The 17553-nt window shown below is 36.4% G+C and overlaps 2 non-coding genes across 2 annotated transcripts; both read right to left on the bottom strand.

Moving 5' to 3' along the window:
- Positions 1-2746: 2746 nt before the first annotated feature.
- Positions 2747-2850, bottom strand: LOC123325349. The gene has a single exon (XR_006540368.1). It is a non-coding gene; the product is annotated as a U6 spliceosomal RNA (small nuclear RNA).
- A 5635-nt stretch (positions 2851-8485) lies between these two features.
- On the bottom strand, positions 8486-8594 carry LOC123325370. The gene has a single exon (XR_006540387.1). It is a non-coding gene; the product is annotated as a U6 spliceosomal RNA (small nuclear RNA).
- Positions 8595-17553: the final 8959 nt, after the last annotated feature.

Below are 17553 nucleotides of genomic sequence, written 5' to 3'. Positions count from 1 at the left end.
GCCTTTGTTTCCCTTGCCTTTGGAGACATATCTAGCAAGAGATGCTGCAGTTGAGGACAAAGAGGATGCTACCTGTGTTCTAGGATTCTGATGGGTTCCTGTTCCACATTTAGGTCGTTCACCCCTTTTGAGTCTATTTTTGTGTATGGTGTAAGGAAATGGTCCAGTTTCATTCTTCTGTCCAATTTTCCCAACACCATTTGTTGACGAGGCTGTCTTTTTTCCATTGGATATTCTTTCCTGCTTTGCTGAAGATTAGTAGACCATAAAGTTGAGGGTCCATTTCTGGATTCCACTGATCTGTTCCAATGATCTATGTGTCTGTTTTTGTGCCAGTACCATACTGTCTTGATGACAGTATGTACAGCTTTGTAATAGAGCTTGCAGTCTGAAGTCTGAAATTGTGATGCCACCAGCTTTGGTTTTCTTTTTCAACATTCCTTTGGCTATTCGGGGTCTTTTCTGGTTCCATACAAATTTAGGATTATTTGTTCTAGCTCTGTGAAAAAAGTTAATGGTATTTTGACAGGGATTGCACTGAATGTACAGATTGCTTTAGGTAGCATAGACATTTTAACAATATTGGTTCTTCCAACCCATGGGCATGGAACATTTTCCCATTTCTTTGTGTCTTCCACAATTCCTTTCATGAGTGTTCCAGAGTTTTCTGAGTACAGATCCTTTGCCTCTTTGGTTAGGTTTATTCCTGGGTATCTTATGGTTTTGGGTGTAATTGTAAATGGGATTGACTCCTTAATTTCTCTTTCTTTTGTCTCGTTGTTGTATAAAAATGCAACTGATTTCTGTGCATTGATTTTATATCCTGCCACTTTGCTGAATTCCTGTTTGAGTTCTAGCAATTTTGGGGTGGTTTTTTGAGTTTTCCACATAGAGTCTCATGTCATCTGTGAAGAGTGAGAGTCTGACTTTTCTTTGCTGATTTGGATGCCTTTTATTTCTTTTTGTTGTCTGACAGTTGAGGCTAGGACTTCTGGTATTATGTTGAACAACAGTGGTGAGAGTGGACATTCCTGCTGTGTTCCTGACCTTAGGGGAAGAGCTCTGTTTTTCACCATTGAGAATGATATTCACAGTGGGTTTTTGATAGATGGCTTTTATGATATTGAGGTATGTTCCTTCTATCCCTACAGTATGAAGAGTTTTAATCAAGAAAGGATGGTGTAGGGGTGCCTGGGTGGCTCAGATGGTTAAGCATCTGCCTTTGGCTCAGGTCATGATCTCCAGGTCCTGGGATTGAGCCCCACATTGGGCTCCCAGCTCAGTGGGGAGTCTGCTTCTCCGTCTCCCTCTGTCTCTCCCCCTGCTTGTGCTTTCTCTGTCTCTTTCGAATGAATAAATAAAATCTTTTTTTTTCTTTTAAAGGATGGTGTACTTTGTCAAGTGCTTTTTCTGCATCTATTGAGAGGATCATATGGTTCTTCTCCTTTCTTTAATGTAGTGTATCACATTGATTGATTTGCAGATGTTGAACCACACTTGCAGCCCAGGAATAAATCCCACTTGGTCATGATGGAAATAATCCTTTTAATGTACTGTTGGATCCTATTGGCTAGTATCTTGGTAAGAATTTTTGCATCCGTGTTCATCAGGGATATTGGTCTGTAATTCTTCTTTGTGGTGTGTTCTTTTCCTGATTTTGGGATCAAGGTAATTCTGGCCTCATAGAAAGAGTTTGGAAGTTTTCCTTCCATTTCTATTTTTTGAAAGAGCTTCTGAAGAATAGGTATTCATTCTTTATTAAGTGTTTGGTAGAATTCCCCTGGGAAGCCATCCAGCCCTGGGCTCTTGTTCGTTGGGAGATTTTTGATTACTGCTTCAATTTCCTTGCTGGCTATGGGTCTGTTCAGATTTTCTATTTCTTCCTGTTTCAGTTTTGGTAGTTTATACATCTCTAGCAATGCATCCATTTCTTCCAGATTGCCTAATTTATTGGTATATAGTTGCTCATAACATGTTCTTATAATTGTATTTCTTCAGTGTTGGTTGTGATCTCTCCTCTTTCATTCATGATTTTGTTGATTTGGGTCATTTCTCTTTTCTTTTTGATAAGTCTGGCCAGGGGTTTATCAAGTTCTATTAATTCTTTCAAAGAACCATCTCCTAGTTTCATTTTGTTTCTATTTCATTGATTTCTGCTCTAATCTTTATTAATTCTCTTCTCCTGCTGGGTTTAGGCTTTATTTGCTGTTCTTTCTCCAGCTCCTTTAGGTGTAAGGTTAGGTTGTTTCTTCAGAAAGGCTTGTATTGCTATGTACTTCCCTTTGGGACTGCCTTTGCTGCATCCCAAAGACTTTGAACAGTTGTGTTTTCATTTTTCATTTGTTTCCATGAATTTTTTTTTAATTCTTCTTTAATTTCCTGGTTGACCCATTCATTCTTTAGCAGGATGCTCTTTAGCCTGTATTTGAGTTCTTTCCAAATTTCCTCTTGTGATTGAGTTCAAGTTTCAAAACACTGTGGTCTGAAAATATGCAACGAATAATCCCAGTCTTTTGGTACTGGTTGAGACCTGATTTGTGACCCAGTATGTGATCTATTCTGGAAAGTGTTTCATGTGCACTTGAGAAGAATGTGTAGACTGTTGCTTTAGGATTGAGTGCTCTGAATGTATCTGTGAAGTCCATCTGGTCCAGTGTGTCATCAAAGCCCTTCTTTCCTTGTTGATTTTCTGCTTAGATGATCTGTCCATTGCAGTGAGGGGGGTGTTAAAGTCCCTTACTATTATAAAAATATGGAACACTTCATGAATTTGCATGTCATCCTTGCACAGGGGCCATGCTAATCTCTGTATCATTCCAATTTTAGTATATATGCTGCCAAAGCAAGCACAGCATCATATCTTTGAGATATTAACATATGTTCTTTTTTTCCCCTAGCATTTCCTCAATCCCTTCCCCTTATTCAAACAAAGAAGATGCCTGAGAGGAGGGGTAAAACAAGAAAAAAGCCAGAAAAGTCTAATAGTATTTCTGGCTATGGTTTTCAAGTGCCTAAGAACTTAAATGGACAATATCCGGGGTAGAGACAAAATACTCAGAAGAAATTAAGAAAGAAAGATTCCATATCTATCACCTTCACCTACCACCTCTACCACACACACATACAGACTAGAAATAGGTTCCCTAATTGGTGATAATAGAGATTTTTGGAAGGTCCTATACAGAAGACCTGATGGGGCCAGGACTCATAGAGAGAAGGTATAATTGTGGTGAATTTAAGCAGATGAGAATACAGAAAACCCAGAGTCTCTCATGCTTCCTTACTCCCAAAGTTTGACACAGAAACAGCAAAAATTTTCCTGTATCCCACCCACTCAACTCCACCAAGATTGGCACAGAAGTAAGAGAAAGAGATGGAGAAGCTAAGAGGGCCAGGTAGACACAAACAGGAGAATTTTAGACTATCTTGACTCAACTGACTAAAACTCTTGGTCATTTGACATGCACTAAATCTATCTTCTGGAGAAAAAAAATGAACTTGGCTAAGATGGACTGTCATTTGCAGAGTGCAGGACCACAAAATTTGAGCCATTTTATTCCCAAAAGATAATCTGTATATATTACAAAAGAAGTAAAAAAAGCAAGGGATTATTGACAAAGCCTTTACATCTATTCATAAGAATTCTTATACGCCTGTGTATCAGTTATCTATTGCTGCAATAACAAATTATTCCCAAACTTAATGGCTTAAAATTATAATAATTATTTATTATCTCACACAGTTTCTGTAGGTCAAGAATTTCAGAGTGGCTTAGCTATGTCATTTTGGCTCAGACTCTCTCATGAGTTAAAATGTCAACTAAGAATACACTCATCTGACACCTTGTAAGTCTGGAATATCTAACTTCCAAGGTGGCTCACTCACATGATTAGCAAGTTCACCTTGGCTATTGGCGATTGTCTTCAGTTCCTCTCCTCCACAGAGCTGCTTGAGAATTCTCAAAACATGGTGGCTGGCTTCCCTGGGGAGAGAGATTGAAGAGAAGACAAGGCAGAAGCCACAATATCTTTTATGACCAAGCTTCAGAAATTGTACATTGTTATTTCCCCCAAGATCCTATTGGTTACACAGGTCAAATCTACTGATTATGGGAGAAGATCATGTAAGATCAAGAATGCCAGAAGGAATAGCTCATGAGGCACCACACCTTGCTACTTCATAATATTTCCACTACAGAATAGAGGAAGGTTGCCCCAAACAAAAAAGGGGCATTCTAAAAAATGTCATTCCTGCCAATCATCTCAAATATAAAAGAGAAAGGCAGTACACCTCACTGTCAAAAGGAAGCACTGTTTTTTGAACTTAACTCTGAATGAAATTTTTGTCCATTTCCTAAAGACAAGGCATAATAGGGATATGGAAAGATTCATCTTTGTTGCTTAGACCAAAAAAATAAAACGTGAAACCTCATTAGTAAAGCACTGGGAAACCAGTGTGTGGATATATCTGATTTTTATTTAATTTTATTTTCAACGGAAAATAAAAGAGGCATAGCTATAAAAACTCTTCCAATTAATGTCTGTTTCCTAAAATCCTAACCTACTCATTGCTTTATGAAAATAACCAACTAAATTAGAATCTGGCAAGGAGAATGGAGTTTTTCCTGATCTCTGTCCAAAGAATTATAAGCAGCAACTGGTGTGTACCAATTACTAAGGGAGAGTTTGTCCACTCCCACCTCTGTCATTATGTAAGCCCCCAAAACCTGTGTATAACCCTGGAAAGGTAGGTAAAACCCAAATAGCACAATGAAGGCTTAAGCTAAATTAAGACACAGAAAGACAATGTAGGTTATATTTCTTTCACACATATTCAAAATACCCACTACCCACGGATTCTGATAAAAATCGAACCAATGCTTGAAGTAGAAGACAAAAATATCACTAATTTTATCTACATGAAACAAAACAATTTGGAAACTTAATCCATTTAGTCACTCCACTTAGTCAATTCAATTTATTTTTTTTTAAAGATTTTACTTTATTTTATTTTATTTGAGAGAGAGAGAGAGAGTGCATGAACAGGGTGAAGGGCAGAGACAGAGGGAGAAGGACAAGTAGACTCCCCGTGGAGCAGGGAGCCTGATCCCAGGACCCTGAGGTCATGACCTGAGCCAAAGTTAGATGCTTAACCGACTCAGCCACCCAGGTGCCCCTAGTCAACTCAAATAAAAAAAAAATCTTCAAAGAAGGTTTTAAACAAAATTATATTGTAGAGTCTTACTTCTATTAAGAATAATAACAATAATAAAATAAATCACTTGTATGTTAAGCACTATACTAGGCATATTTTTTTATTTGTCTTGAAAAAAACCGAGAATTGTGCATTATTATTTATAATTTTCACATGTGAAATCTGAGAGTCAGAAAGGTTAAATAACTTACCCAAGAATATTTAGTAAAGCCAGGGTTGAAATTCCTGACTCCAAAACCTGTGTTCACTACACTCAGCTTATGATCACCAATAAAGTATTCTCCTTTTTTAACACAAGGCAAATATAAAATATTTTGAGAAAAATATTGACTACAGAAATATCTTATATATAACACAGAAAGAGAAAAAAATTGACCATCATTATCAAGTCTAACAAGTACCCACTATGCCCAAAATACTCTAAGAATTTAAAAATAATAATAAAAACATATTTCCAAAATTGAGCAGTGTGGCATGATAATAGCAGTGAGATGGAACATGACACCTAAAATGAAAAATTTCTTACCACACAGTGGGCTCTGTAGTCCAAGGTATTGACTGCAAAACTGCTCAGACCAGACATAAGGGAAAAGGTCTACTGATTAGCTCTAAGAGAAAACCTTAGATGTCTTCATTTTATAAAATATTCTTCATCTACCATATTTCCTCATTCTCATCTAGTTACAACTATCAGAAGGAAAATTTAACTTTGAGACTTTTGAACACTTGTGATTGTTAGCCAAGGGTCTCTTTATCCATGTTTTTAGAGAAACCAAGTCACAAGAAGTCAACTCTGCCCAAGCCATTCAAATGGAGTAAGCCAAAGAATTTTGCCTGATGTCTTCAAGTATAGTATTTTACTTGTCCTTGTAACATAGTCATATACCCAAAGTTTCCTAGTCCTTTGGAAAAGGAGATAGTATATATATATATATATATATATAAAAATTATAAAACAATGCAGAGGTTTATTATTTTAGTAGTACATAGAATTTGGAGTTAATATTAATCTACTCATGATTATATAGAATTACTATTTTAGTACTTCATTCTGTGTAGCTATATCACTGCTCAGAAATTTTTTTATTCAAGTATAATTAATATACAGTGTTATATTAGTTTCAGGTGTACAATGTAATGATTCAACAATTCTATCCATTGCTCAGTGCTCATCATGATAAATGTACTCTTAATCCCCCTATTTCACCCACACCCCCACTCACCTTCCCTCCCACCAATTTGTTCTGTATAGTAAAGGTCTGGTTTTTTTGTTTGTCTCCTTTTTTCTTTGTTCATTTGCTTTGTTTCTTAAATTCCACACACAGGTGAAATCACATGGTATTTGTCTTTCTCTGATTGACTAATTTCACTTAGCATTATACCCTCTAGGTCCGTCCATGTTTTTGCAAATGACAAGATTTCACTTTTTTATGGCTGAGTAATATTTCATTGTGTATATATACCACATCTTCCTTATCCTTCCATCTACTGATGGACACTTGGGCTGCTTCCATAGTTTGCTATAGTAAATAATGCTGGAATAAACATAGAGGTGCATATATCTTTTCAATTAGTGTTTTCATTTTCTTTGGGTAAATACCCAGTAGTGAAATTACTGGATCATCTGGTAATTCTGTTTTTGATTTTTTGAGGAATCTTCATACTGTTTTCCACAGTGACTACACCAGCTAGCATTCCCACCAACAATGCAAAAGGATTCCTTTTTGTCCACATTCTCACCAACACTAATTATTTCTTGTTGGTTTTGATTTTAGCCATTCTGTCAGGTGTATGGTAGTATCTCATTGTGGTTTTGATTTGCATTTCCCTGATGATGAGTGATGTTGATCATCTTTTCATGTTTCTGTTGACCATCTGTATGCCTTGTTTGGAAAAATGTCTATTCAGGTCCTCTGCCCTTTTTTTTCTTTTTAAGATTTATTTATTTATTTGAGAGAGAGAGAGCAGGGGGAGGAGCAGAGGGAGAAGGAGAGAGAATCTTCACGCAGCTCCCTGCTGAATGCAGAGCCTGACACAGGGCTGGATCCCAGGACCCTGGGCTGAAATCAAGAGTCAGCCACTTAACCAACTAAGCCATCCAGGTGCCTTCTTCTGCCCATTTTTAATTGGATTATTTGGGTTTTTTTGCTGTTGAGTTGTATAAATTCTTTATATATTTTGGATATTAACCCCTTATTAGATACATTATTTGCAAACATCTTCTCCCATTTAGTAGGTTGTCTTTTTGTTTTGTTGATGCTTTCCTTCACTCTGCAAAAGCTTTCTATTTTGGTGTAGTCCCAATAGTTTATTTTTGCTTTTGTTCCCCTTGCTTGAGGAGACATATCTAGAAAAATGTTGCTGATATCAAAGAGATTGCTGCCTATGTTTTCTTCTAGGAATTTTACAGTTCAGGTCTCACATTTAGGTCCTTATACCTTTTTGAGTTTATTTTTATATACGGTATTAGAAAGTGGTCCAGTTTTCCCAACACCATTTGTTGAAGAGACTGTCTTTTCCCCATTGTATCTTCTTGCTTCCTTTGTGATAGATTAATTGACCGTATAAGTGTGGGTTTATTTCTGTTCTCTCTATTCTATTCTATTGACTTATGTGTCTATTTTTGTGCCAGTGCCATACTGTTTTGATTACTACAGCTTTGTAGTACATCTTAAAACCTGGGACTGTGATACCTCCAGCTTTGTTTTTCTTTTTCAAGATTGCTTTGGCTATTTGGTTGGGTTTTTTTGTTTTGCTTTGTTTTTTGTTTCCACATAAATTTTAGGATTATTTGTTCTAGTTCTGTGAAAAATACTGTTGGTATTTTGATAGGGATTGCATTAAATTTGTAGATTGCTTTGGCTAGAATGGACATTTTAATATATTTGTTTCTCCAACCCATGCACATGGAACATATTTCATTTGTTTATGCCATCTTTAATTTCATTCATCAGTGTTTTATAGTTTCTGGAGTGCAGGTCTTTCACCTCCTTGGTTAAGTTTATTCCTAAGTATTTTGTTCTTCTTAGTGCAACTGTAAATGAGATTGTTTTATTATTTTCTCTTTCTGCTACTTCATTATTAGTACATAGAAATGCAACTAGTTTTTGTATATTAATTTTATATCCTATGACTTTCCTGAATTCATCTATTAGTACTAGTAGTTTTTTAGTGGAATTTTTAGGATTTTCTATATACAGTACCATGTCATCTGCAAATAAAGTTTTGCCTCTTCCTTACAATTTGGATGCCTTTTATTGATTGATTTTTTTAAAATATGGAACACTTCACGTATTTGTATGTCTTCCATGCACAGGGGCCATGCTAATGTTCCCTGTATCATTTCAATTTTTTAGTATATGGGCTGTAGAAGCAAGCACTGTTTCTTCATCTTGTCTGATTGCTGTGGCTAGGACTTCCAGTATTATGTTGAATAAAAGGGGTAAGAGTAGACATCCTTGTCTTGTTCCTGATCTTAGAGGAAAAGCTCTCAGTTTTTCTGCATTGAGTATGATGTTAGCTGTGGGTTTTTCATCTTTGGCCTTTATTATGTTGAGGTATGTTCCCTCTAAATCTACTTTGTTGACAGTTTTTATCATGAATGGATGTTGTACTTTGTCAAATGCTTTTTCTGCATCCATTGAAATGATCACATGGTTTTTATCCTTTCTCTTCTTAATGTGATGTATGATGTAGCTTGATTTGTAAATATAGAAGCACTCTTGCATCTCTGGGATAAATCCCATTTGATTGAGGAGAATGATTTTTTTTAAATGTATTGTTGGATTGAGTTTGCTAGAATTTTGTGGACGATTTTTGCATCTACATTCATCAGAGATATTGGCCTGTAGTTTACTTTTTTTAATAGTGTCACTGTTCAGAAATTTTTGAAATGGCTTTTTGCAAATTGGAAAGAAGAGGGGTGGCTGCAGGAAATATTTCTTAAGTTGTTAGAATTCCATTCTCAGATGACTTCTTTTTAGACTGCTGTACCTCACCAGCAGCAGGCTGGCTCTGATGAGAAAAGAAAAATAATTATGCAATTATTATGAAACTCTGTGTTCAAAGGTACTTTTTACTTCACAAATGGCAGGGGAGTGGGTAGGGAACCAGTCCCCTTGTCTCATGTAATTTCCTCCAAAGCATCTGAAGACATATAAGAAAGTTTATAGCATTGGTTCAATGTGCATCCAAGATTTTCTTACTCTTAACAGTCAGATTCACTGTGCAGTTTAATAGCCAAAATCCTTCCCATAAAATAAGAAAAGGACTGAAATGCCACCAGAAACTCAAAACAGCTTTTGGAAAAGTGAAAAAATTTAAAGTTTAGCACATTTATGTCTTATTTCACTATCTTCAGTGTTTTGAAAAATACTAAAAGCAGAATTAATACTCAAAATCCCACCATGAAAAGGTTTCCTGTTTTTAAGTTTACTGAAAATACTGAAGTTCCTTTTGTAGGATGGCTTTCATCGGTATTAAAGAGACAACAGATATGACTGCATTTTAAATACTCATCATGCAAATTCCTCAATTATTTGAATTTTTTAATCTCTTGGAAGTGCCACTACCTATACAAATGTGATTTTATTTTATTAGATGTCCCTAGACTTTCAATAGAATCTAGAATAGAAGTAGATAGAGTTTCAATTTCCTCATTTAAAGTGCTTTCTCTAATTCTTACATTCAACAGAGGACTAATGCAAATAGAGCCGAGGGTTACAAGGAACCCTTAACAGGACAGGAAAGAATCCCAGGGTGTGCTTATTGGTTTTTCCCAACCACTTTCTTTACAGGTTCATTTCACGTCTGATCTTACACCTTGGAAAAAATACAGGTCTGAAGGGTCACTTGAATGAGAGATTTTCCTCTTTATAACACCAATAGAAATTGAGGGCTTTGGTATTGTCATGGAAATGACTCTTTGTAAATAGGGCTCAAAGGCCTATTTCAAACCAGTATGAGCTGGAACAATGTTTTCTTTTTCTTTTCAGGTTATGAGATTGGAGTATGTGTAGAGAGAAACTCTGGTCAAGATAGTGGGAGGAAATGGGGGAAAAAGGTGTGCCTGAGAGAATTCCTCTCACTTAATGTTGGCAAGTTGTATAGGACAGCTTTATTCAAAAAAAGATGTTTGTCTTTTCCTTCAGGTGCACAAAGACACAGCCTGTTGAGAACTGGAGAGGAAAGGTAGGAAAAATATGAAAGAAAAAATGCAACAGGTCATTAGTCTCTTATCCTCAGTTTTAAAAAGGCAAGTTTCATCCTGGAAATTATGACACACACAAACGTTAAAAAAAATTTCTACTTTTCAAAGCAAGTAATTGATTTTTTTTTTAAGTAGGATTTGAGAAAGAAATAATGTTTCAGCAAATATTTAAATACCTAATTAAATCAGTGTTTGCTTTGGTGTTTGTATCACGTAGAACCTTATTTTCTTTTAACAGAATGCAAAAAAATAAAACCTTTACTTCCCTTAAAAAAAAAAAAGAATAGATTGAAGACAGGGAAGTGATAATGAACTGTTGCTTTAAAAAATATTCACCCTCATACCGAGACTATTAAATTGGATTTCAGATTTTAGGATCTCAATGTTATCTTAATTTCTAGCCTTCTTAGCAGTATTTAAAAATAAAAATGCAAGGGTCTTCCCCACTTCATACAAATCAAAAATTTTTGGAGAAACAAACATAGAGAAAAGTCCCTGGATTTAAGCTTTGAGGACAATTTAAAGCTAATAATTTGATTACTGGTGCAAAGCATGGTATTTTCAAAGTCACAATATAGTTCGTATCCTGCCCCTCACTTTAAGGGCACATCCTTTTATAAAACACTCTATTGACTCTTTTAATATTTGTTCTTTGAGTCCAGGGAGCAAGTGAAGGAAGACTTCTCTAGTTTTTCACAGCATCGATGCATCCATCAACACCTCCTTGACCTTTGAAAAAAAGTTAATGTCTTGTCACTGCTAAATAAGCTTGGGAAATATTTCTGCTGGTCACCTACTGTGTGGCAACTAGAGACTGTCTAAAAAGCATTTAATAAAGCATCTTAGAATGAGAGATAATGAACAGTTACTACTGAATTTTAACATAGGGGAGTTCCATTTAAAAGTAGCCCAGCTTAATGGAGTGAGTATCTGAATTAATTCAAATTACACTACCTTATGCCCAAAGGCAACTAACTCAGATCATATGGAAGCAATCCTTCCAGGTGGAGTTGGTAGTACTTGGACATTTAGGTGAGAGTACTCTGTTTCTGCAAGAAAATAAAATCTGCAACTGGCTTCTAGCTTCACTTTTAATTTATTTGCATCCACCCTGGTGAAAGAATAAGAGTGATTTGCTATTCTCTCTATTCAAAGACATGTCTTCTATTTAGAGGCACATTCATAAATGTTTGAGAAGTACGCTTTTAAAATTAATCAAGAAATTACATAAAATGAACTGAGTGTAACCTCTATTGAAGATTAATATTCAATACATAGCACCTATAAAGATAATATGATTCTCTCTTCAACAACATAAAAACAATATAAAGCACTGAGTAGGGCACCTGGGTGGCTCAGATGGTTAAGCACCCACCTTCCGCTCAGGTCATGATCTCATGGTCCCTGCTCAGCGGTCCCTCTCCCTCTACTGTTGTCCTCTCTCACTCTGTCAAAAATAAATAAATAAAATCTTGTGTTTTTTTTTTTTTTAAATCTCTAGTAGTTCACAAGAAAGAAAGAAAGAAAGGTTAAGAAAAGAAAAGAAAGAAAAAGAAAGATTGCTCTTATTTTCCAAAATGGGGATTAGGCAATATAAGAAAAATAACTTTCCAAAGACATAAAGATTGGAATTAAGATTCATGAAACTCTCAAATCCTAGATACTTCTGATGCTGAATTAAATTTCTCTCTCTTTGAAAGAGTATGAGTCATTTCCTAGAAGCCTCATGCCAATATAAGGACTTAGGAAAAGGTGGGAAAATGGGGCCTTTTAAAAAAAGGCTTGTAATGAGCAATAACAGAAATTCCTCTTGTATGAAAAAGTCAAATACAGTCTCCAGTGTCAAAGACCTTGAGCTTAATCCTATTATTCAATCAAATCTAAATAGGGTAAAATCTTAATTTTGTGTAGTTCTTCATAGTTTACAAAGTTTTTTCAGTAATTCTATCCCTTTAGCTATGTATTTTCTTCATAGCAATTGTCGATACCTGACATATTAGACATTTGCTTATTTCTTTATTATCTTTCTCCTACTGCTAAAATGTAAGCTCCATAAAAGCAGGGATGTTATCCTGCATTGTTCACTTCTATATCCCCCACACCCACAGCAATGCTTGGTGCATCGTAGACAATGGGTATTTGTTGAATGAATAAATGAGATAAATAAAATGGATAAACACTACTGCATTTGAGCCTTGAAACTCCCAGAGAAAAAGACATGTATTTCTCACCCTCTTTACAGATGAGAAAACCAAGACTCAAAACAGTAAATTATTTATAATAGTATAAACAGTTAAGTGGGGGGAGTCAGAGTCATAATTAGAAAGATCCGGGTCCATTATAGTACTACTTTTTGCTGACTTGTGGAAAGGGACAAGATTATGGGTAGTCAAAGATTACCACTTTTCATGAAGATTGATGCAAGAGAGAAAAAAATGAATAAGTTCACATCCTTCTCTAAAACCACAGCTCTCAACCTTTCTCAGCCTTCTTTCCTCTCTGATCACTTCCTAAATTAAATTCCCCTGCTGATATGTTTGGTATCTTCCTGGTATCTTCTCTTCCTACAGATATCATTTATTGAGCCCCTTTTACACAATGTTAGGCATTTTTCACTGCCCCCTCACAACCAGGAAACTGCAGATCTATCAGGCTTCAAAGCCAGACTCTTTCCCCACCAGACTGCCTCCATGGAAGACCCTGATCCTTAGAGGCAGCTCTTGGGAGGCCCACAACAGCACCCACCGTCCCCCTTGACAAGGGAACTCAGCAAAAACTTGACCCTATACTGGTTAGCTGCAGGGGTGCTGTGGTATATGAGTAAAACACAGGCAACAGGACCCTGATTATTAGCACATGCCCTGACAGGTTAGAGGTATCTGAACCCACCCAGCCCAGGATTTGATTTACAGTTGTAATGAGAAAGAAGGTAATAATCCAGCCAGTAGTTATTTTGCAGGACTCAGTCCCCGATGTTAATGGTTGGATCAACTTTATCTTTCTCCTTCACCAGCTACACCAAAACATTTTTGTTAAGATATGCTATCCTTTATTTCCACCTCCTGCTCTTTCTTTCCTTTTCTTCTTAGTGAAACACTAAGTTCATTCCTTTTAGAGCTAGTAGTAAGCAGTTATAGCAGGTGACCCTTGTGATTCTCATGTTCTTCCTAACAGCCAGTTCTGCCTCTAAACTTGCGCCTCACATTTTCATTAGAGTCAAATATGGTGCCTTCTAAACAATGGCTGAAGAAAAAGGGTGGAGAGACACAGATATTTCAGTAATCAGGTTTCTGTCATTGAAAATGCCTATCAGACCATAAGAATAAATTCTTTCTGAACCTTTCAGTTACTAACATTTTGTGAAGTCATTTGAGAGAAGACCCAAGTTAAATAAACAGGTTCACTGGTGGACTTATGACACTGGGCAAGCACGATATACTTGCTTGGTATAAGGCCAAGTTCTGGGCTCTTGGGAGCTTTAGAAGAGTGTCCTAGGACAGGTCTGATCTCAGGATATTTCTTTCAGTTGTTAAACAGTATGTGCTGCATTGAGCTTTAGTCTAGACAAGATGGAAATGATGCTAAGGCTATTCATCAGCAAAGATGAACCACAGGATTCAAACAAGAGAATAAGCCCTGCCAGTCAAAGGGTCAGAGAGATGGGAAGGACAGGGAATTGGGATCCTTCTTGAGAATGAGTCCAAATACCCATGGCTAGGAAGATGCCTGGAATTCTTACATCTGCAGATGATGGAGACATTAGAGAACACTTGTATCATGTTTGTGCCGGATACAAGGCAAAGACCCACTTTATATTTGAGTCATTGCTTTTTTCTTACTCCCTTTTAGACAAATTTTGTTTAGGGAAGACCAATTAGTCCACATAGACCTCAATCGATATTAATTTTAGTTGCTTATGGAGGCCAGTGTGATGAAACCTACATTTATTTTTTTAAAGATTTATTTATTTATTTTAGAGAGAGAGATTGAGAGAGTGGGGTGGTGGATGGGGGAGGGAGGAGGAGAAAGAGTCTTAAGCAGACTCTGAAATAAGCACACAGCCCTATGTGGGGCTCAATCTCAAGACCCTGTGATCATGACCTGTGCCGAAACCAAGTTGGACACCTAACCGACTGCACCACCCAGGTGCCCCAATACCTATATTTAAACAAACAAACAAACAAACCAGGCCCCATTCCCTAGATATTCTGACTTAATTGGTCAACAATGGAATCTTGGAATCCATTTTTTTCTTAAGCTCCTTCAGGTGATTCTAACGTGTAGCAGCCAAGGTTGAAAGCACTAACCTGATAAAAATAGCAGTTTTCTAAATAGCAGATTTAGTAAATGTCCCTAAGGTTATAATAACCTCATAATGATTTTAAAAAAAAAAGACAACATGTGGTTAGGTTGTGGTGATGATGAATATTTACCTACAAGAGTCATGGAAAATAAAAACCCTTCCTAGTATTACACCAATGGGTGATTGAGAAATAGCCATTCAGAAAGTTTTAAGAATGGGTACCTGAAGATGTCATGGGACATAGTTGTCTTACCAGCCCTAAATTATTTACATCTAGACACATTAGTGAGAAAGAAATATATCATTTAAATCATTTTTATTTTTTGTTACTTGCAGCAGTGATTAACTGCTAATAAATCCTGCTAATAAATCATTCATCAGCATGTCTATCTATCAAACAAAGAGAGACTGCCTATGAGTGAAGACAACACAGAAAAAAGTAAAGCAAAAAGAAAAAGAATTCTGTTGATATAATCTGAATCAATAGATCTTGCCATGCCTGAAGTCATACTACCTTTCCATTTTTCAGTTACGTAAGTGAACCTATTTATTTTTTAAAGATATCTTGAGTTTCCGTCATTTGAAAAAAAAAAAAAAGGACCAGATCAATCTAGCAATCTTCAGGAAACCTGTTCTCAATAATGTATATGACATTATTTTGATCAATTATAGGCTATGGAATTGGGAGTAGGAACCAACTTGTTCAGACCTCCAGATTCTCAAGCAACAGTTAGATCTAAACTGACATCTAGATTACATTAGCATCCACATTATTCCTTTACCATGGCATCTTATTTTTATTATTTTAAAATACCACATGGGATTTGAGTGGCTTCTAAGAGTTAAGACATTTCGCTGGAAAATGGCAATTTAGGGAGATTTCAAATTACAGGAGAGATTGAAAAGATTTTGAAGTATGGGACTGGAGGTAGGAGACCAGTTTTAAGTAGGAATTGAGGGCCTCATGGCACAGGGCATAAATAGGAAGGTTTCACAAAGTTAAGAAAACCAATTTAATCTCTAGCTTTAACATATTTATGTCCTACTAGGATCTTATATTAGTAAAGTGCTTTGTAGTTCATGACATATTTTCACCTGTTATCTCATTTGATACCTAGCAATAATTATTTGGAGTAAGCAAAGTGCGTAACTAGTTTCAGCATTTTACACAAACGGAAACTGAAGCTCAGTGTGATTATGGGTCCTGTCCAAAATTACATGGGTGTCAGAGAGGGGTCAGACTCCAGATTTTCAGATTAGCAGTCCAGTATTGATATAGCAAGTCTCTCTGTACACAGAGATCCACGTATAAACCAAGTTTTCTTTTCAGCAACTTCGTTTGTTAATTCTACTTCATTGCTCATTGTTTTCTTCTCACTTATGACCTCTCCTGAGTAGTGATATGGGCTAAAAGATAGAACTTCATCCTGAGATGAATCTTCTTTATAATGTAGTATTAGAACCAAAGGGTGTGTGTGTGTGTGTGTGTGTGTGTGTGTGTGTGTGTGTGCGTGTTTATTGAGGGACAGAAGACAGGAATTACCAAACAATGACAAAAAAACCCAACCTTGAGTCCCACAGAATGAATTTATGTTAATTTTTCAAAACTTTTCTTCTGCTCAGTGCCTCCTACAAAATGAGATCACCTCTCAATCATTCTTGTACCATCTCAAGGAGCCATGGGAAAAGAAAGGAAGTTGCTTTTAGACAGTGTCTTATTCAAGCAAACGGAAATGGTTTCTGAACCACAGAAAACAAATAAACATGCCTCTCCCTGGAACTTCACTAGTGTTTGCCTGTTGTCTGGCACTAAGAAATGTACTTTAAAATAATGGTGCAGTGTGTGCCTGGAGATTCTGAATGCTAGTGGGGCTATCTGAACTCTAGAAGAAGAGGATGTTGACTATGTCTAGGACCACTGAGCTTGGACCAATTCCCAAGGGCTGGGTGTAAAACCACATGCTGAATGTCTTTCCATACAGCAAAATGAAATGCCAAATCCTTAATGGTCATCTCAGCTTTCACAATTTCTAAAGAAGCATATTTTATTATTGCTCAAAATATAATGCTTGCATACCATGTATATAGCCATGGTATATGACACCTATCATGATATTGATGCTTCACATTCTAGTGACATTGTAAAGCATTCTAAAGATTTATGCATTTTCTATTATCATGTCTGTTGATGTACTTTTCATCCATTGCTTGTGAATTAAGAAATGTGTAGTTTGGAATTCTGTGGGATCCTGCTAAATTCCTTAGGACCATGGTCAAACACAGCTAAATGGTTATCCTTTTCCATAATATTATTCTTGGGCATGGAGAGGAGTATCTTTTTAATAAAGGAAAATTGGCAAAGAGACTTCTTGCAGTGCAGTCCTGGTTTGGCATAAAAATGTGAGGCACCAGGGATGCAAACATCTCATCTTCAGATCCTTACCTGGCAAAGATGCAAGAGGACATATTCCATGGTGTTGCTCAGCAATCTGCAGCACCATGGTAGGTCTTAGGTCTTTGGACTGACCTTCTCTCAGATGGTAGGAATCCAAAGTAAAGCAATGTGACCTGGCAAACGAAGGATCCTGGAGCAGAGCGTGTGATTTCTTCCATTCCTATGGAGATCCTCATTTGGCTGAAAGTCCATCCAGGGACAAAGTGTTTCCAGATCTTTGGCAGAAAAAGAAGTGCCCTCTTTTCAACTTTCTTTATTTCAAACAAGTAGAATGCTAAAAAGAAAATATGACTATCATCTACAATTTTGCTATAGGAATAACAGCCATTTTGATCTTAATGCTTATATAATACTGATGTTAACAGTAGCCAC

This window comes from Neomonachus schauinslandi, chromosome 7, assembly GCF_002201575.2.
Source record: "Neomonachus schauinslandi chromosome 7, ASM220157v2, whole genome shotgun sequence".
NCBI lineage: Eukaryota > Metazoa > Chordata > Mammalia > Carnivora > Phocidae > Neomonachus > Neomonachus schauinslandi.
Note: the sequence above shows the minus strand (reverse complement) of the source record. Positions and strands in the feature narration are given on the sequence as shown.